We start from the raw sequence: 22447 nt of genomic DNA on the forward strand, positions 1-22447 counted from the left end.
ATAAAGGTGATATATAGAGAAAAGCATAGAAGAGACAGAGTCCTAGTGGCATTCAAATTCCTGGATCCCGCTGCCCTTCCTATGGTCACATGAGATTTCTCCCTTTGCCTCAATTAATTCAAGTTTCTGCTATGCGGAACCAAGCACTAATACAGGCTGTTCACTTTTGCCTTCTTGGAAATTCATATGAAAGGTTCTATGATAAGGATCCTTTTTTAACTTTGATTATTCCAGGGTTTCTAAAATTTATTTAAACAGAGAACCCCTCCCATATTTCATATACCACCTATTACATGCAATACATTTTTTAGGGGGGAAATCCCTGTTTTACAGAAGAAGAAATCACGACTTAGATACTTAACTGATAATATAAAAATTAGAATCAAACTCAGGTGTGTTTGGTTCTCTAATTGATGCTCTTTACATTAATCCATGGGACACAGGGTAATTGATCTACCATTGACCATGTAACTCACAGTGTTCCAAGTCTATGACATGCACAATAGGTGCAGGTACCATTTCAGGAATCGACTATGCTGGACTTATCAATTCAGATGTAGGCATAGGGAGACTCCCAAGCCACATAGCCTGAATAGTACTTCTATCAGAAATCTAAGGCTCTTTAGCTCAGACTCCTCAACAAAGTGGAAAGAAACCAGTGCATCAAATTCCCTTAGGTGCACGGTGGTCAGTGGATTCCCTGATTTCTAAAGGAAAAATATGCAAAGAGGGTATCTGTTTCATTCTGTGCCTAGAAGCTGATGCCAGCACTGTTACCACCACTAGCATCACCACCACCATCATCATCATTATTTCTTTTTTAAGGTTTAATTAAGTTTTTAATAGGGTAAACATTAATCTTTTTAAAAACATTTTTATTGGAGTATAATTGCTTTACAATGGTGTGTTAGTTTCTGCTTTATAACAAAGTGAATCAGCTATACATATACATATATCCCCATATCCCCTCCCTCTTGCGTCTCCCTCCCTCCCACCCTCCCCATCCCACCCCTCTAGGTGGTCACAAAGCACCAAGCTGATCTCCCTGTGCTATGCGGTTGCTTTCCACTAGCTATCTCTCTTACATTTGGTAGTATACATTAGTCCATGCCATTCTCTCACTTTGCCCCAGCTTAACGCTTCATTACTTTTAATCAGCTTTATTTATGAGGTAAGATTTAATTTTAGGTGTACAACTCGATGAGTTCTTGGACAAATGTATACAATCATGCAACTACCATCAGAACCATGATATGGAACATTTCTATCACTCCTTAAAGTTCCCACTGCAGTCAATTCCTTCCCTCAAGTCCCAACCCCTGCCAACTACGAATCTGCTTTCTGTCACTACAGATTAGTTTCTTCTAGAGTTTCATATCAATGTAGTCTAGTTTTTTTTTTTTTATGTCTGGATTCTTTCACTCAGCATAACCCCTTGGAGATCAATGTTGTTACGTGTATTTACAGTGTGTGCTTTCTTATTTCTGAGTAGTATTTAATTGTATGGATACAGTGCAATTTGTATACTCATTTGGGTTGTTTCCAATTTTAGGCTATTTTGAATAAAACATCTGAGCATAAGTTTTTGTGTAGACATGCTTTTAATTCCTCTTGGGCAAATATCTAGGAATAGGATTCCTAGATCATACAGTAACTGTAAATTTACTTTTATAAGAAACTGCCAAACTGTTTTCCAAAGTAACTATATTATTTTGCATTCCTACCAACAATGAATCCAAATTCCATTTGCTCCATATCCTCTTTAACACTTGGTATTTTCAGTCTTTTAAGTTCTATCCATTCTAGTGGATGTGTAGTCATAGTTATTATAATTTTAATTTGCATTTCTCTAATGACTAAAGACGTTGAAATTCTTTTTATGTCTTATTTGCCACTTATGTATCTTTAGTAATGTGCTTATTCAAATCTTTTGCCTATTTTTAAAAATTAGGTTTGTCTTTTTATTACTGAGTTTTGAGTTCTCTATATGGATAATATAAATCCATTATCAGACATAAGTTTGAAAACATTTCCTTTAAGCCTGAAACTTGTCTTTAATTTTCTTAAAAGTGCCTTTTGAAGATAAAACATTTAAAATTTTGATGACATCTAATTTACCAAATTTTTCTTTAGTTTCTCTTTTTGTGTCTTTTTTACCAAAACATTCCCTAACTCAAGGTCACAAAGACTTTTTCCTGTGCTTTTTCTTCCAGAAATTTTGTATTTTCAGTTATTACATTTAGATCTATAATCCATTTCAAGTTAATTTTTGTATGGTATGAGGTATGGGTATAGGTTGATTTTGTTTTCCCCACATATGGATATCCAACTGTTCCATGTGTTGAAAAACTGTCCAACTGCCCATTGTATTGCCTTGGTTGGCACTTTTGGCAAAAATCAACAAGCCATTATATGTGTGGGTCTCTTTCTGGACTCCCTATTCTATAATTTTGATGTATATGTTTATCCTTATACTAATACCATGCTGTCTTGATTACTGTAGCATTATAATGAGTCTTTAAGTCAGGTAGTGTAAGTCCTACAATTTTTTTCAGAACTGTTTTAGTTATTCTAGGTTCTTCATATTCCTACACATATCTTAGGGCTAGCTTGACAATTTCTTCAAAAAAGCCTTCAGGATGTTGATTAGCACTGCACTGAAGCTACAGATTTACTGGGAATTGACATCTTAACAATATCTTCAGACCAATGAACATAGTATATCTCTTCATTTATTGGATCTTTAACATTCTTTTAACATTTTGTTTTTCAGATGTTAGTGCACAGATTTTGCACATGTTTTGTTAAATTTATTGCAAAGTATTTCATATTTTTGATGCTATTCTAGTTTTTATAAATTTCAAGTTCTAATTGTTCATTTCTAGAAATATGGATTAATTTTTGTAATTTGATCTGATATCCTGTGACCTTCTTAAATTCAATGATTAGTTTTAAAAGCTTTTTCTGAAAGATTTTTCAGGATTTTCCCTCTCTATAATATATCTATGTTGACAGATCTATGTACATATATCATGTTGTCTGAGAATACAGACAGTTTAACTTCTTCCTTTCCGTTTGTATGTCTTTATTTACTTTTCTTGCCTTATTGAACTGGACAGGATAATGTTGACTAGAATTTGATGTGAGCAAACATACTTGCCTTATTCCTTATCTCAGGGGAGAAGTGTTTAGTCTTTCACAATTAAGTATGATGTTAGCTGTATGTTTTTCATACATGCCCATTATCAGTTGAAGATATTTTCTTCTACTCCTATTTTGCTGAGAATTTTTATCAGGAATGGATATTGAATTTTATCAAATGCTCTTTTGGGATCCATTGAGATGATCATATGGTTTGTTTTTGGTCTATTCACCTAGTAAATTACATTGACTGATTTTAAATTGACCTCCTTTCCTCGGGTAACCACATTTAGTCAAGATTATATTTATTTCTGTTAATAGTCCTTGTTCTGAAGTCTATTTTGTCTGATATTAATGTGGCCACTTCAGAGTTCTTTTGATTAGGATTTATAGGCCATATATTAATGTATCTGTTTACTTTTAATCTAGCTATATCTTTATATTTAAACTGTTGCACTGTTGGTGGGAATGTAAATTGATACAGCCACTATGGAGAACAGTATGGAGGTTCCTTAAAAAACTAAAAATAGAACTACCATACGACCCAGCAATCCCACTACTGGGCATATACCCTGAGAAAACCATAATTCAAAAAGAGTCATGTACCAAAATGTTCATTGCAGCTCTATTTACAATAGCCAGGACATGGAAGCAACCTAAGTGTCCATCGACAGATGAATGGATAAAGAAGATGAGCCACATATATACAATGGAATAGTACTCAGCCATAAAAAGAAATGAAATTGAGTTATCTGTAGTGAGATGGATGGACCTAGAGTCTGTCATACAGAATGAACTAAGTCAGAAAGAGAAAAACAAATACCGTATGCTAACACATATATATGGAATCTAAGAAAAAAAAAAAAGGTCATGAAGAACCTAGGGGCAAGATGGGAATAAAGACACAGACCTACTAGAGAATGGACTTGAGGATATGGGGAAGGGGAAGGGTAAGCTGGGACAAAGTGAGAGAGTGGCATGGGCATATATACACTACCAAACGTAAAATAGATAGCTAGTGGGAAGCAGCCGCATAGCACAGGGAGATCAGCTCGGTGCTTTGTGACCACCTAGAGGGGTGGGATAGGGAGGGTGGGAGGGAGGGAGACGCAAGAGGGGAGAGGTATGGGAACATATGTACATGTATAGCTGATTCACTTTGTTATAAAGCAGAAACTAACACACCATTGTAAAGCAATTATACTCCAATAAAGATGTTAAAAAAAGAAAAAAATAAATAAAGTGAGTACTGAGACTATTCTCAGCTCTGTCTTGCTTTTGTAAAAATCCAATCTCTAACTCACCTTTCTCCATTTTATCTATAGAGAACTATATGAGACTTAAAAAATATTACCAGTAAGAGGAATTGGAGTTAGTCTGGCGTTAAAGTGAATCCACTCTGCTTCAGGATAATCCCATTTTTTTCCCCAAGTTCCTTAAAAACCACCTATATAGTAATCAGTTCTGGATTTGATTAAGAATCAAAGTATATTAAATTTTTGAGTTTTAAAAATTCTCTTTTAAAATAGGACAATATTTGCTTGTTATATTATTTCTGGCATCTCTGATTTCTCAAACCTTACTGGCAGTATTTCTGTGCTTGGATACATGAGTCCTTTCTGGGACATAATTTATCTAAGTCTGGTGACTAAGTTATTTAAAAACAACTAATACACATTAGCCCCTTTCATGGACTGAGCCTCAAGTTTTCCTCAAGAGGTCCTTTCTATCCTTTCCAGTTTTAATACCACCTCCCTTAATGGAGGAGAAAGTATGATAGGAGTTTAATAGTTCTGCTTTCTTTGCTTTTGCCATTAAAATTAAATCATCCAAAATTATTTTCTAGCTCTGTCCACAGTAAAGGTCTAAATATAATGGCTAACTCAGAAGCAATGAGCACCCCTAGCCCCCAGATCATGGTCTCTAACTATCCTACCTCTCTTAAAGGAATCAGGGTTCCTTGTTGAAATGGCTGATTCCAGGGTTGGGGCAGGAAACATATAAGATAACCCTGAAATATTATGCTGTATAAGAAAGCAAAGAAGACCACTATCAGGGTCATGTCAAAAGGATTCAGGAGTCAACCTGAAGAGGCTCTCACTAGCTGAAGATGAGACAATTTGAACATCAATAAAGTACTCAGCAACAATTAAAACACACCCAATATATTCAAATCTCTGAGTTCATAATGATACTTTAAAACAAAGAAATGAACAAATTAACTGAAAACCAAAAAACCTCATTGGGCACCTGTAGAGAATGCCAGTGAACCAACTCAATTATTTTGGAAAAGAACCAAACATTTATCCTGACTTTCCGATCAAACTGTACTGACCTGGTAGTCGATGAGGGAAAGTTACTCATTACTGAACCATTCAAATTTATTAATGAAGAAGAAATACATAATATATTAAACCATCTGTTCCTAATAGTGGGCCTGTCTTCACACTCACAACAGTTTTGTTGTTATTAGGATGTTTCATAAGCCTCAATCATTCCAAGTTTTAGCCTTCCTGATACCACTCTTACTTCTAAGTCCCTTCTTTCCTCCCAAGAAATATTACTGAGCACCTACGGTTCTAGGTGCTGAGCATAAGCAGGAAATAAAGTCTCTGCTTTCATGATGGTTACATTCTACTGGGTAAAACTGGACAATAAACAACAAAAGTAAATCTAATATTTGTTAGATGGTAAAAATGAAGCAGCAAAGGAAAGATATATTTGCAGGGTTTGGGAGGGGTGGTAGAGGAATCTGTTTTAAATGGAATAATCTGGGAAAAGCTTCCTGAGAGGTGATTTTGGACCAGAGATTTGGAGGAAGTTAGGAAGCAAGCCATGCTGATATGGGGGTGGGGGTGGGGCGGGAGTGGCGCATTCTGAGCAGAAAGAATGGTGAATGCAGAGGCACCAAGGCTGCTGTGTGCTTGGCTTGTTCAAGGAACTGTGGTCGTAAGTTATATGCTTTAGTTACGTTTAAGGTAGGCTAGGCTAAGCTATGATGTTTGGTAGGTTAGGTGGATCAAATGCATTTTCAACTTATGATATTTTCGACTTACGATGATTTTATTCGGACATAATACCCATGTAAGTTGAGGAAGATCTGTACATGCTTAATGCTGCAGCTGTGATGGTTAATAAGCAGTATTTTGCCAAAAACAAGGAAGATGTGGTTGTCATCTTACTTCATTTCCTCTTAAGCATGCAGTTTGCACTTTAACAATTCAGGATAATAAATAAGCAGTGATAATTTTAAGGTTTTTCATTACTGCTGAAATTACAGATAAAATTGAATATTTTAGCTAGCATTCCCTTTACATGAATTAATAAAACTTAATTCAAGACAACAATTTTGGATCCACCTGTGTAATTAGGATAGGCACACATGTGGCTGACATAATCTCAACGCATTTATACGAACACTTTCATTCAGATACTCATTTTCAGATACTAATAGGAAAAAAAAGCCAATTTCTTCCCTACTCTGCTTTCACAAGTTCAAGTTTATAACATGTTCTGATCATGAGTATAAAAGTTACCTAGGAGAGTGGAGCACACCAATGCCTCAGGGTGATGTATAAAATATTGTATAAAATATTGTACTAGGAATGTATAAAACATTGTACTAGGAATGTATAAAATATTGTATATTTTATATACAAATGTATAAAATATTGTACTAGGAATGTATAAAGTACTGGATGAATGCTTTCATCAAGTAGTTATCTCAATGAAGATTCAGGAGAAGTAGAGACACATACCACAGTCTACACTCTTTCAAATTTCCAGGGAAGAGAGTTTTAACTCTCCTTTTTTTTATTTCACCTCATCATGTGTTCCAAGTTGGGTGAGGAGAAGAAAAAGGAGTGAACACTTCCGGAGGGCAGTGTTTTACAAATGCTTCATACTGCAGTTCTTCAAAGTAGGCAAAATTATCCTCATTTGCATAGAAGAAAAAACTGAGGTCCAAAGTAATTTGCCTAAAACCAAGCAGCCAGTAAGTAGAAAGGCAAGGACGTGGCCTCGGTTGGATGCTGTCTCGTCTTGTATAAAATACAGACTCCACACCCATACCCTGCCTGCCAGCCTGCAGCCCATCTGCCTCCTCTCTCACATCACCTCCCAGGCACCATGTGGTCTGGGCATACGGAGCTGCCATTCTCCAGCTACACCAAGACAAAGCCACCCCCACCTTCTGCAAGATTCCTCTGCCTGGAAAGCCCTCCTCCCCTTGTTGTGCACATGGCAACTTGTGCTCACATTTATGGTTTCCACTCAAAGGTTTTCTCCTTTGAGAACCTTTTCCTGTAATGCTCCTCAGCTGAGTTAACAGCTTCTTCCTGTCTATAATCAAGGCACTTTGCAAACTGGCTTAGGACCTAAAACTATGGTATGTGCTACCTGCTCCCATGTAGGCCCAGCTACCCTCTGGACTGTGAGCTGCATGAGGGTGGAATTACACTATTCAATTTTATAAGGCTAAGTCTACATGCCTCCAGGTAGCAGGTAAACAAAACACCGAATGAATAAACAGAGGACACCAGAAGGAGTGAACCATCAGGCCTTGTCCTCCTACTATGTAATATGTATAACATGTTCTGTTTGCTCAATTACTGTTAGACTTTCCCAGACACCATCCCTCTTCCTCCACCACTATCACCACCACTCACTGATTAAGTATAATACACATGCACATATTCTCATTTGATTCTCACAACACTCCTACACCATAATTTTGTTTCTGTTTCACAGAGAAGGAAGCTGGTTTTCAGAACCATTAAGTAACTCACCCAAGCTTACTTGATGAGCAGGGGAGGGGCAGGATGTGAAAGTCCATGCTCATTTCACCAAATCACTTTGCTTTCCTAATTGTAGCAAATCTCAAACCAGTAAGGTTAACTGTATATTACCCGAAATGCGATATCAGCACTTCACCTACTACTCTTTTTTCCTTGTTAGCTTGTCAACTCATTACATCAAAATAATCTAACATGTTAAAAGTTTGTGATTTTGGCTTCTTGTTTTAAAATACAAACCATGACTCACTATGCAATACATTCATTCACATAGGAATCAAAGAGTAAAAGGTTTTCTATTCTCAAGCCCTTGGCAAGTTGAAATAAATATGTTTAAAATGATTCACAATTATGTTATTTGCGATATGCAGATATAGTTCAGATTAGTTAGCTATCACACTGCCCCAAGTGTCTTTTTTGTTTGTTTGTTTTTAACATCTTTATTGGAGTATGACTGCTTTACAATGGTGTGCAGTTTCTGCTGTATAATCCCAAGTGTCTTAATGTTTGCTCAGCTGGTGATTTTTTTTTTTTCTGTTTTCTGTTTTTAACTTAAGAAAGCAATTCTGTCATCAGAAAATTTAACCGACTGGCTTCACTTCCTCTTTCAGGTCATTAGTGGAAGTATTAACTCAGGTCACAAGACAGAACCCAGGACACCCGCCTTATCAATTTCTCTCTAATCTGAGAAGCACACACTTCAGGAGACAGTAAAAGGCTATATTACTGTCTCTTTATCCCACTGATATTTTTGTATTTTATTGAGGTTTTAAACATATGTCATTATTCCTTTTCTTTTCACTACTGTTTTATGGATCATTTATTCATGTCTATGTGCCACGTGAAGGCTGGCAAGTTTGCCTGTGTCTCTTGTCTGCCTAAGCTAAAACCTGCTTGTACTTCATATTACAGTATATTTTTATTATACTTATTGATGATTCTGTAAGTAATCATAACTCACAAACACAAATCAACTCCTAAATAGGTGAACTGATGTGCTAAGAACTACCTTGCTTGAGGGGTTGTGTTAATTCACTGTGTTGTAGGTCCTGGATAAAGTGTAAAGGGAAAAAGATCAATCCTCTTCCTTTGTAGACATTTTGCTGCCCCTGAGTTCCAAAGTGTGGTGGACCTGGGAGTTCAGGGCAACCTGGAAAGACCATCTCACGAACAATACTGTCACTGGTTCCCCAGAACATCGAGGGTGAACCCAGGCTCTGTAACTGGCATACATATCCTTTGTGATCTGCCTCAGATCCTTGCCTCTCTCTCTCTTTCTCATTCTTTTCTCCAGCAAATCTTCCAACTTGTTCTTTTCTCCCAGTGTGATCTCTCAACTCATAAAGTGGTTTCATCCTCTTCCTCTTCCCATGTTGTTCCCATTGATGTCATATTTCTTCTCCTTTCTTGGCCCTTCACAATCCAGCTTGTGCCACCTCTTCTAGAAAGCACAGTTGGATCCCCAAGTCTGACTGCAGATGCTCCTCTTTTTGGGCCCCGATGGCACCTTATTATACATCTCTACTATCTCACAGGACACATCACATTGCATGGTCATTGTCATTTTAATTGACTATATTCTTCTATATTCTGCAGGGAGCTTGTGGCAGGGACCATATCTTGATTATGTTACCCTGGTACTGATTGTAGGAGCTAAAAATGCTAGTCAAATAAATTGTTTTTAACCTGGTTCATAGTAATATATACCATCACACGCTTTGGGTCTGTAGCTTCTACTTTTATAGTCTGATGACTGACATTCTCTCACTTTGGAGGTGTGTAGATGTGTGTGTGTGTGTGTGTGTGCGTGTGTGTGAATTTAAGAAGAAGACATTGTCACAGTAATTGTATGCCAAGAAGGGAGCTGGTCCAGCTCCTTCAATTTCCCATCAGTCTAAATCTTTAAAACATTTTCTGTGTTGAGATTCAACATATTTCTGTAGCATTTCTTTGCTCCTTCCTGCTGGAAATCACCTCATTCCAATTTGTTCTAGGTCAGCTCTTCTGGAAAACTTGGGTTTTGTGTTCTTTGTACACACCTAATTCATTAGCATTTTGTGTCAGTGGTCAATGGTGATTCCTTTTGTTATAGGCCTGAGAACATCTCAGATTTTCAGTTGATGGGCAAGTGCTCTTGTGGCTGAGGCTGCCAGCTGTCCATCAGTATGCATGTGCCCTTCTACAGTTTCCAGTCTCCCCTGAAAATAGGTGTGGTGGCCATGGGACAAAGTTCTCTCCAGCAGCATGTGAGCACAGGTAACACGCACCATCTCCAGGCTTGGCCTAAAGCCTTTCTACATGTGCTCCTGCAGGCTCTGTCTCCTTTGGGATGACTGGGATGTCCACACCTAGGGGACACTGGAGACATATCTAAGGACTGCAAAGCTGCTGTCAGCCTGGTCCCTAAACGACTTGGAGGAAGAGCCATTCCAAAAACCTGGACACCTGCCCAGTACTATTTGGTGAGCAAAAACAAAACCAAAAAACGCTTCTATTGGCTTAAGCCATGGAATTATGGAATTTGGGGTGTTTCTTTGTTCCACAGCCTAGCCTAGGCTATTCTACCTAATATAGGCACGGCTTTAAGAAAAGGTTAGTTAAATGCCAAGATGCTAGAAACAATGTTGGAAGCAGGTTAAAGTCTATTAGTCCCATAGACAACTGTCAGCTATCCAAAGATATGTTATTTTCATTACTATTTTGATCATCAACAAGAATGTCATCAATAATATCAGGTAATTACTAAAGTGTTCAAAAATTCATTTTCGTGCCACTGAATTTTTAAAGAAATGTTTTAAAGCAACCATGGTGGGGCTGGGGGGAGTGTGCTAAGTGTTGGGGGGGGGGGTGAATTTGAAAACACTGAAATTGCTGGAAAATTCTTCAGTGCTTTTTTACCATTAGAACTGAGAAGCCTTAGATGATGCTCTGGTGAACTTCTGATGCTCTTAGCCCAAGTTACCCAAACTAGCTCCCAAATGCTTAATATACGTTCCTTGGAATGGGAGAAAGTCGTTTTTCATATTTTTATATAAAAGAGGTCTCTTGATATTTAGGGCTGGAAGATATTTGCTTGAAATGGTGAGGAAATTAGAAAGTAGGATATGTAAACAAAAAAGACATCCCTCATTAAAATGGTCCTTTTCTTTTTAAAGTGCCTATAAATAATAGTCACTAAAATTCATTTCAGTCTGTGCTTTCTTTCAGGTATGCTCTGTGCTTCTATTCTTCCCTTCCTCTCCCCAAACTCCTTAATTTCAGCTTTTTTTTTTTTTTACTGTTTTACTGAGGTATAGCTGAGAGTGCAAAATATGAAGCTAATAGCTCCATATACTTTTAAATATGTATATACCCACATGAGTACCACCCAGAACAATATATAGAACATTTTCAGTGCTCCAATAGGCTCCTTTGTGTTCCACTTTGGGCAATACCTCCTCAAAAATAGAATATTTTGACCTCTATCATCATGGATTAGTTTTGCCTGATTTTGAACTTCACATAAAGGAAAGCATATACTACATATTCTGTGATGTCTAGCTTCTTTCACTCAACATCATGCTCAGGAGATACATCCATATATTGCAATCTAGTAATAGTTAATTCTTTTTCATTGCTCTGTAGTATACTAGTGAATGAATAACACCACAATTTATCCATCTTACTGTTGATGGACATTTGGTTTGTTTTCACTTTGGGGCTATTATGAATAACACTGCTATGAACATTCTTGTATATGCATTCTACATGAACACTCATTTTCCTTGGGTGTTTGCCCAGAAGTACACTATTTTTAGTAGATAACGCCAAACAGTTTTCCAAAGTGCTTCTATCAGTTAACACTTCCACCATCATGTATAATAGTTCCAGTTGCTCCCTATCCTCATTAATATTTGTGACTGTCAGTCCTTCTAATTTTAGTCACTTGGTGGGTTATTTTTTTAAATTTATTTATTTAATTTATTTGTTTCTGGCTGCGTTGGGTCTTTGTTGCTGCACACGGGGCTTTCTCTAGTTGTGGTGAGCAGGGGCTTCTCTTCCTTGCAGTGCGCGGGCTTCTCATTGGGTGGCTTCTCTTGTTGCAGAGCACGGCTCCAGGCACGCGAGCTTCAGTAGTTGTGGCTCACGGGCTCTAGAGCGCAGGCTCAGTAGTTGTGGCGCACGGGCTTAGTTGCTCCGTGGCATGTGGGATCTTCCCAGACCAGGGCTCGAACCCATGTCCCCTGCATTGGCAGGGGGATTCTTAACCACTGCGCCACCAGGGAAGCCCCGTTTGGTGGGTTTTCATTTTCACTTCCCTGATGGTTAATAAGGTAAGTACCTTTGCATATTTGTATTGGCAATTTTGATAACTTCAAGTGCCTTTTCAGATTTTTTGCCCATTTTCAACTAGGCAGTTAATATTTTTCTTTTTGACTTGTATAACTTCTTTATATAACTTCTTTAAGTCCCTTTTTGGATATATGTATTGCAAGTATCTTCTTCAGTCTTTATTTTTTCTCAATGGTATCTTTTAATGCATAGACTTTTAAAATTTTGATGAGGTGCAATTTATTATTTTCTTTTGTGGTTAAGTGCTTTCTGCACCCTGTTTCAAAACTCTTTGCCTGCCCCAAGGTCATTCAGATATTTACCTAGGTTTTGTTCTAAAATATTTGTTTTATTTTTGGACTTTAAGTCTATGATCTATCTCTCATTAATTTTTGTGATATGATATGAAGTAGGGGTCAGGTTTATTGTTTTCTATATGGATAGCTAACTGTCTCAGCACCATTTATTAAAAAGCCCATTATTTCCTCTAATTAATTGCAGTAATGCTTTTGACATAAATCAGGTGACCATATATGTGTGCATTTTTTATGGCCTATTTAGTCTGTTCCATTGGTCTACTGAATTATTCTTTAGTCAAAACCATACTGTCTAATTACTTTAGCTTTATAATAAGTCTTAATATCTAGAAATGTAAGTCTTCCAGCTTTGTTCTTATTTTTTAAGATCACCTTGGCTATTCTATGTCTTTTGTATTTCTATATAAGTTTATAATCATTCTGTGAATTTCCTATTGGGATTGTGATTGGTGTTGCAATTAAGATCAATTTGGAGAGTTAATGATATCTTAACAATGTAGAGTCTTCTGCTCCATAAACATGGCATATCCCTCCCTTAATTTAAGTCTGCTTTAACTTTTCTAAGCAATGTTTTATAGTTTTAGTAAGGTAGTCTTGAATATCTTTGGTTAGATGTATTCTTAGGAATTTGTCATTTTCAGTTTTTAAATGTGGCTAAGACAATTAAGACAGTGCTTAATCAAGAAATGTGAGGCAGGGCTTCCCTGGTGGCGCAGTGGTTGGGAATCTGCCTGCCAATGCAGGGGACACGGGTTCGAGCCCTGGTCTGGGAAGATCCCACATGCCGCGGAGCAACTAGGCTCGTGAGCCACAACTACTGAGCCTGCGCATCTGGAGCCTGTGCTCCGCAACAAGAGAGGCCGCGATAATGAGAGGCCCGCGCACCACGATGAAGAGTGGCCCCCGCATGCCGCAACTAGAGAAAGCCCTCACACAGAAACGAAGACCCAACACAGCCAAAAATAAATAAATAAATAAATAAATAAATAAATAAAGGAATTCCTTTAAAAAAAAAAAAAAAGAAATGTGAGGCATTACTAGTATTCACATCACCTTGCTTAAGAGGTAAAAAGAGCACAACTCAAAGGCAAAATGAATATATAATATAAGTATAGTGAAAACTACCTAGAAGATTAAATGTTAAAGTCTCATTTTCTAAAAGTTGAGCATATCTGAGCATAGCTATTACTGAAGCAATGTTCTTTGAACCTACTTCTCTATTATCTAATTAAAGTTACCACTAGCTACTTGCATAGCTTATGTTAGAAAAATTTAATGCTCCAGTCAAATTTCTTTCATTTGTTTTGCTGTGCTATTCCCTTCTTCACCCCCTTCTTGGGCTTTCACACATCTTACAACTCTGCCAGGAAAATCCTTGCTCTCTCCTTCCCCTTTTCACCTGGCTACTAACTATACTAACAGTCTTCAGCTTAAATCATAATATCTCTAAGAAGCCTATCCTGATCCACCAGACAGAATTAGGCATCCCTGCTATGTGCCTCAACAAAATCCTTCAGATCCTCTATCCTAGCACTAGACTCTGCATTTTTTTTAAATTTTTATTTATTTATTTATGGCTGTGTTGGGTCTTCGTTTCTGTGCGAGGGCTCTCTCCAGTTGTGGCAAGCGGGGGCCACTCCTCATCGCGGTGCGCGGGCCTCTCACTATCGCGGCCTCTCCCGTTGCGGAGCACAGGCTCCAGACGCGCAGGCTCAGCAATTGTGCCTCACGGGCCCAGCTGCTCCGCGGCATGTGGGATCTTCCCAGACCAGGGCTCGAACCCGTGTCCCCTGCATCGGCAGGCAGACTCTCAACCACTGCGCCACCAGGGAAGCCCCTCTGCATTTTGACTGTTTGATTATTGTCTGTCTCCCCTACTACACTATGAATTCTATGAAGACAAGGGTAGCAACAGCCTTATTCACATTTTATCTTCAGAGCCTTGAAGATAAAAGTACCTGGCATATATTAATTGCTTGATAAATACTTGAAGGAATTACCATGAAATCTGGGCAGAGCAGAAGAATGGACTCTTTTCTTTTCCTCCTTGAAAACTGGAGTAAATAGAGACCAACCACTAGGCTGTCCCAAAGTGAAATCATTAACAAAATTCTCATTGTCCCTGAAATTTTGGTATGGGTATTATACTTCTTCCTAATTTTTATTGTTGGTAAAACATAAAGTAATGAAAAAATGAATTAAAGAATTACCTTGAAAGAAGACCATTCTTCCAGAATAACCAACAGATCTAGTATTCAGGATTTATCCTATTTTTAGAAATGTTTTGTCTTTAAAAATATTATTTTTGTTTGGTGTGTTATGACTCAATTTTTTTACTTTGTGTTACATAGCTCCTTTTGAAAGAAACCCACTGTCACTACAAGGTTGGCAGTGTAAATGAGAATCCCTACAAGGAAGATCATATCCTTGGATGGTTTATCCCTGCCTGTATCACCACTCATGTCTTCCAAGAAATAGCCCCCCAAATAACAACAGTGGCATGTACAGGGACTTGCACTGACATTTCCCTAATTTTCCAATGCTCAATGAAGATAGACTAGACCCTCTAACCATAGCTTTCCTAAAACCTTGAAAGGGGAAACAGAGAAAAGAGAAGGAAGCTACAACTGAACAGACTGATTTACAAGATTGAGTTTGGTTTTTTTCAGCTCTTGGTCTCCTATGGGGAATTAAGGAAGATCAGTTTAGCAGCCATCAAACAGAGACTGAATAAAGGCAGCAAGAATATACAGTGGAGAAAAGACAGCCTCTTTAATAAGAGGTGCTGGGAAAACTGGACAGCTACATGTAAAAGAATGAAATTAGAACACTCCCTGACACCATACACAAAAATAAACTCAAAATGGATTAAAGACCTAAATGTAAGGCCAGACACTATCAAACTCTTAGAGGAAAACATAGGCAGAACACTCTATGATATAAATCACAGCAAGATCCTTTTTGACCCACCTCCTAGAGAAATGGAAATAAAAACAAAAATAAACAAATGGGACCTAATGAAACTTCAAAGCTCTTGCACAGCAAAGGAAACCATAAACAAGACGAAAAGACAACCTTCAGAATGGGAGAAAATATTTGCAAATGAAGCAACTGACAAAGGATTAATCTCCAAAATTTACAAGCAGCTCATGCAGCTCAATATCAAAAAAACAAACAACCCAATCCAAAAATGGGCAGAAGACCTAAATAGACATTTTGCCAAAGAAGATATATAGATTGCCAACAAACACATGAAAGAATGCTCAACAACATTAATCATTAGAGAAATGCAAATCAAAACTACAATGAGATATCATCTCACACCAGTCAGAATGGCCATCATCAAAAAATCTATAAACAATAAATGCTGGAGAGGGTGTGGAGAAAAGGGAACCCTCTTGCACTGTTGGTGGGAATGTAAATTGATACAGCCACTATGGAGAACAGTATGGAGGTTCCTTAAAAAACTAAAAATAGAACTACCATACGATTCAGCAATCCCACTACTGGGCATATACCCTGAGAAAACCATAATTCAAAAAGAGTCATGTACCAAAATGTTCATTGCAGCTCTATTTACAATAGCCAGGACATGGAAGCAACCTAAGTGTCCATCGACAGATGAATGGATAAAGACGATGTGGCACATATATGCAATGGAATATTACTCAGCCGTAAAAAGAAACGAAATGGAGTTATTTGTAGTGAGGTGGATGGACCTAGAGTCTGTCATACAGAGTAAGTCAGAAAGAGAAAAACAAATACCGTATGCTAACACATATATATGGAATCTAAAAAAAAAAAAAATGGTCATGAAGAACCTAGGGGCAAGACGGGAATAAAGACACAGACCTACTAGAGAATGGACTTGAGGATACGGGGAGGGGGAAGGGTAAGCTGTGACAAAGCGAGAGAGTGGCATGGACATATATACACTACCAAACGTAAAATAGATAGCTAGTGGGAAGCAGCCGCATAGCACGGGGAGATCAGCTAAGTACTTTGTGTCCATCTAGAGGGCTGGGATAAGGAGGGTAGGAAGGAAACATAAGAGGGAGGAGATACAGGGATGTATGTATATGTATGGCTAATTCACTTTGTTATAAAGCAGAAACTAACACACCATTGTAAAGCAATTATACTCCAATGAAGATGTTAAAATAAACCAAAAACAACAGAGACTGAATCTAAATTTCCCTGTGCTCCTAAAAGTCCTTACCCAAGAAAGTGAAGATCATATCTTGACTGTTTAGCATCATTCTGAAAACCCTCCTCCCTGTATATTTGTTCCCTTAAAGGCTACTCTACCCTCCTCTTCCCTCCCTTCCCCCTCATTTATAGCATCTACAGCTGTGGTTCTACCCTGCAGCTTGAACAGCATAGCCGTATCAGAATACAGCCCAATGAAAGATACACACATACTGATGTGTGTGTTGGGGGGTGGAGTTTGTAGAGGGGGGTAGTTTTGGTACAATTCTATGTATTCAGTTAACAAATAGTTATTAAAACTCCTGGCAGTGTGGTGAAGTGGAAAGGGCATCTGATAGGCCTGAATTCTATGCATGGATCAGAAACTTCCTAGCTTTATAACACTGGGCAAGTTATTTAACATTTCTGAGATCCTGCTATTAGAGGCAAAGAATAATGAGATAAATAACAGAGAGAATGGATATCAGATCTTTCTTTAAAACTGTGACACATAATGCTGTTATTAGGAGTTACGTGTAAGGTCCTGTGTTTAGCACAATGCAGGTCCACTATGTATCTGCTCACTTTGTGTCTCTGTGTCACATTTTGGTAATTCTCACAATATTTCAAACTTTTTCATTGTTATTGTATTTGTTATGGTGATCTGTGATTAGTGATCTTTGATGTTACTACTACGATTTGCTGAAAGCTCAGATGATAGTAAGCATTTTTTAACACTGAAGTATTTTTTAGTTAAGATATGCACATTGTTGCTTTAGACATCATGCTATTGCACACTTAACAGACACATGCACTGGGAAACCAAAAAAATGCGTGCAACTCACTTTACTGCAATATTCGCTTTATTGCTGTGGTCTGGAACTGAACTCGCAATATCTCTGAGGTCTGCCTGTACATTAAGGCCTGGTGCCATTTCTAGGCTCCAAGAGGACTAGAGAAAGGGCAGGCACGCTGCCTTGAGCTCCAGCTGTACCTTTTATCGGTAAGATGCAATGTGCTCAATGGTGAAAGGGCTCCACTCTACTTTGAAACAATAGCTGAATTTATATCATGGTTTGTTTGGTTAAGAGGTGAAATAGAGCAGAAAAAAGGAAATTTGCTTTAATCATGCTCCTTGGGGAATATATCACAATATAAAACTCACACGATAGCTTTCTCTCTTCCCAGGCTACTGATAAATAATGCCTTTAGAATACATTTAGGTTTGGAGAAATAAATCATACTTGAATATATTTAAAACCTAATGACCTACTGTGGATTAAATACCTATTGTGTGTTAAACATACACCCAGGAGTACAAAGAAGATAAAGTTACCTCGGAGGCAGAGGAGAGAGACCTACAAACCATCTGTAACATTATTTTAAACTAAATATGTTTAACATTTGGAAGAAAATGAAAAGAAAAAGAGATAAATGAAAATAGTTCTATCCTTCTTCGGTTAAAAAAATAGAAAAAGCTCAAATTCAAACAATACTATGAGACAGTTAAAACTGGTATTTTAAATAAAACTCAATTTTAACCCTAATCTTTTAAGAATTATAACTGAATATATGCATGTACCTAATGTCAAAAATACAGAGCAGACTTATGAAACTTTGAATCAAATGATCTATCATGCATCTATCTATTCATTGATGAATGATTATGCTTATGTAATGGTTCTCAAAATGTACTTTCTGCAGCAGCAACATCAGGACCACCTGGGAGCTTATTAGAAATGTAATTCTTGGGCTCGATTAGTGGACATTTGGTCCTGTCCAAAATGTGCATTGAGACATTTGGTCAACACCAAAAGGTCCTTGACACTTGGTCCTCCCCAAAATCCATGAGCTTATTTGGTCCATACCAAATGGCCCTTGATATTTGTTCCTTTCAAAATTGTTCATGCTTAGAAAATATCCTGGGGTTCAAATAGCCCATAATGTTTGTTTATACTTTTGGTTTACAGGATTAATACATAAAAAATACTATCGCATATTTTATTGGTCCAATAATTGTGCTGTGGCTGTATTAACAGTAATAACGCTTCTTGCCTCAGTAGCCTAGCTGGTAATAGAACATGGAATTAGATAGACGGGTCAAGGTTCAAATTTTGCAGAAGAGTGGGGTTTATATTAACTATACCTACTGAGGAAGAGTCCTACAGTTAGAGAAACACAGAGGACAAGTGGAGGGTGAGATCTCATGATGCATGGTGCATTAACATGTCACTGGGCATTTGGCTGAATGTGGCTGGGTCGTTCTATAAGTGTGAAGTTTGAAAGGAGGAGCTTGGTTAAGCCACTATGTAAAATGGGGATCGAATGTGGTGATGTAAACACTTTACAGAGTGTCTTGCTTGTTTGGAAGCAATGAGAATAGATGTGGCTCTCCTACCACATAGTGGTCAGGTGTAAAAGCCACCATGAGGGGGATACCAGGCATTTAATTAACCCCCCTACAACTATCCCATTGCCCAGGATTAATGGGCAATGTTTCCCTTGAATCAAGGTCATATAGAGGTATGATCTTGGTAGACAGCAAGAAGCATCTGCCACTATTTGGAGAGATTTTAGTGGGTGTGACTCTCACACTTACCTGCCAATCAGCATGGAGCACCACACCCTGGGCTGATGCCTGTCTACTGGCTAACCCAGCCAGGCTGAACTGGGTGTTGAATACATAAGACATTAGTAAGGCTTCCCCTATCATTAAACCAGTGACAACTGCTCAGAAGTCTACAAAAGAAAAAAAAAAAAAAAAAAAACTTCTTCTGTTGCTTGGCAATGTGACATCTTTATCTGAAAATTCTCAGCAGAATATTATACTCACAAAAAGAAAAGCCAATGCTACATAATAATGGCTTTTGTTACCATTTCCATTCCTTTAACAGAGATAGGAGTAAAAGGTACTGGTGCTGTGAAGAGAGGAGAATCTGCATGGACAAGTGGTCAGGATTTGGATAATATAATCATTCAAGATGGGACAGGAAAACATCAACACCACTTTGGTGATGTTGAAGGGGAAGTAAGGAAACCCTGAATAGGTTAAAATGACACACAGAGAAGAACCAAATGCAACACCATCACAGCTACTTTGAAGAATTCTCTATGATATTCATGATAAAGAAATCTTGTTAATGCTACCAGTAAGAAACTCATTAACGAGGCAAGTAAATAAACAGAACTCAAAACAGACATCGGCCTCCAAACCCAACTTCACTGCATGTAAATGAAATTCCAGAGGAGTATAAAGTGATCAGATGTGGAGAATCAGTTCTTATGCACAATTCCATTGCTTGAGATGATGATAGAATCCTATTTACACAACTCATGATAATATTTGTTATTTAAGTGCCAGTACCACAATATTCAGTGATAGCACCTTCAAGATGGCACCAACATTGTTCAATTGTCTACTGTGCACAGTGTAGTACTGGGTTATATTATGCTGTTGATTTATGTACTAACAATGAAAAGGCAAGAGACACATACAGATATACATGAGAAAGTACTTGCATTTGCACGAAAAAGAAATCCTGACATTAACCCTTCATTGTGCATGATAGATTTCGAGTTTGCAAATATGAATGCAATTTGACTACTACTATCAAATGCACGAATAACAGGATGCTTATTTCACTTTTCACAATCTTGAAAAATACCTTCTCTGAGTCTAACGTGCGATATGCAACAATGAAAAGTAACACCTGTCTAAGTGTGCACCATTTGGGCCTTTGAAAAACTTAAATGAAACTTCTGAGTACATTGTGGAGAAGGCAAAGAAAATTTAGATGACGTAATGGATTAGGCTGAGAGAGTGTACGTCTGTGGAAGGCTTGGCAGAGGCAGAGTAAGACCAGACGCTCCAAGATTTCCACCAGAAACTTGGAATGTTTACACATCAGTATTGAACGGTGATCACAGGACAAACAATGCAGTGGAAGGCTAGCACTGTAAATTTCAAAAGCTGACAGTAGTATATTGTCCTTCAATTTGGAGCCTCATTGAAGTGTTAAAAGACAGGAAAGCAATGAACAAGCTATCACCCAGGTTTTTGGTGATCACACTCAAATATGGCCACCAACTTCACCATGATACCAATAAAACCAAATGCATATAACTGAAATTGTTAACAGATAAGGTCAATAATCAGGTTCACATATACTTGAGAGCAATTGCTCGTCAACTTAAGAGTAACCCTGCCGAACATCACGACGAGGAAGAGTAAGAATAAATGTGAATTTATTACACATTTCATCATGAATTACAATAAAAATAATGTAAATACAATTTTAACAAAGTTGAATATTTGTATTATTTAATGAATCATGGCCCAAATGTCTCACTGGATGTTTTGGACAGGAACAAATACCAAGGACATTTTGGCATGGACCAAATGTCTCAATGTACGTTTTGGATGGGACCAAATGTCCTGCAAGGCTCCGGTCCCACCCAGACCTACTGAATCAGAAAACACGATGGGGTTTGGCTATATGTTTTAACAAGTCTTCCAGGTGATTGATTGTGCTGCATGTTAATGTTTGAGAACCAGCCTCCTGGAGTGAAAAGGTTAACAGCATGCTCTTTGAAGTCAGAGAAATTTGGGTTCAAATATTGCACTTAGACTTACTGTCTCTGTGACTTGGAACAAGTCATTTAACCCAAGCATCAATTTCCGAATTAGTAAACACGGCAGCAAAGTAGAGACATGGTACCTTTCAGGGCTATTGTTAGGATTAAATGAGGAAATATATACAGATGAGATCTATAGTGTATGTACATCAAACACACAGTGCTTGATGCAGAGTAAGCACTCAGTAACTGATGTCTGTTATTTTTCCAGGCATGGAAGACCTTGTGTTCAATACTGCAGGAAACACTGTGCTAATCAGACACGGCTTCTTGCTTCAGTATGGAAAAGGAGCTACACTGGCTTACAAATAATCAGGATGCAAAGTAGAAAGTGTTAGGTGGCAATTGAGTGGGTCCCTCACCATGGTGCCAGGCAGTTTCTTATATTAAAGACACCCTAATGGAACTTGATGGAATTGGGATTCAAAAACTAATATCTAAAACGTTCCTGGGATGTTTTGTTATTTATATGAAAAGAAAAGTTTTTGAGGCATCATTTCCTCTTATAATTATCAAACTGCTTTCATAAGCACAAAATAAATAGAATACCTAATTCCTATAATACTTTTGAGGAACAGTATTCATATATAAGACAGTATAAAAAAGACTGTGACAATTTCATAACACATAATGACATGTTTATTTGGTTTCTAAGTCTCATCATTTCTACCCTGGAACACTCTCATCTATTTCCTCCTTTCCACTCTCGTAGCAACCCACACAGAGCTACCAAAATAATCTTCCCCCAAAACTACTTTACCACAATCACCTCCTTGCTTAGGAACCTTCATAATGACATAATTTTCATGACGTCAGATACAAAGTTACAGAGTCAAGATTCAAACCTGAACAACTATATCCTATCACCTTTTGGAATCACCATCACTGATACTATTTTTAATAGTGAGCGTGGCGTAAGGGTGGTACACTGGCAGCGATTTTTGGTAGAAGTAGCTCAGGGATTATAAATATAGGAGGGCAGGAGGTGGCTGGGCCTTAAGAACCATTTTGGGGGTGAAGAAGTTTTTTTAAATGTGGAAATACCACAGTTACTGGCAACCC

At 37.8% G+C, this 22447-nt stretch overlaps 1 protein-coding gene across 15 annotated transcripts in view; it reads right to left on the reverse strand.

The window, feature by feature from the left end:
• ICA1 (islet cell autoantigen 1) overlaps window positions 1-22447 on the reverse strand; it is a 142048-nt gene that overhangs the window by 47391 nt on the left and 72210 nt on the right. The gene's annotated exons all lie outside the window — the stretch shown is intronic.

The sequence above is a fragment of the Balaenoptera musculus genome, chromosome 9 (assembly GCF_009873245.2).
Source record: "Balaenoptera musculus isolate JJ_BM4_2016_0621 chromosome 9, mBalMus1.pri.v3, whole genome shotgun sequence".
In the NCBI taxonomy this organism is placed as follows: Eukaryota; Metazoa; Chordata; class Mammalia; order Artiodactyla; family Balaenopteridae; genus Balaenoptera; species Balaenoptera musculus.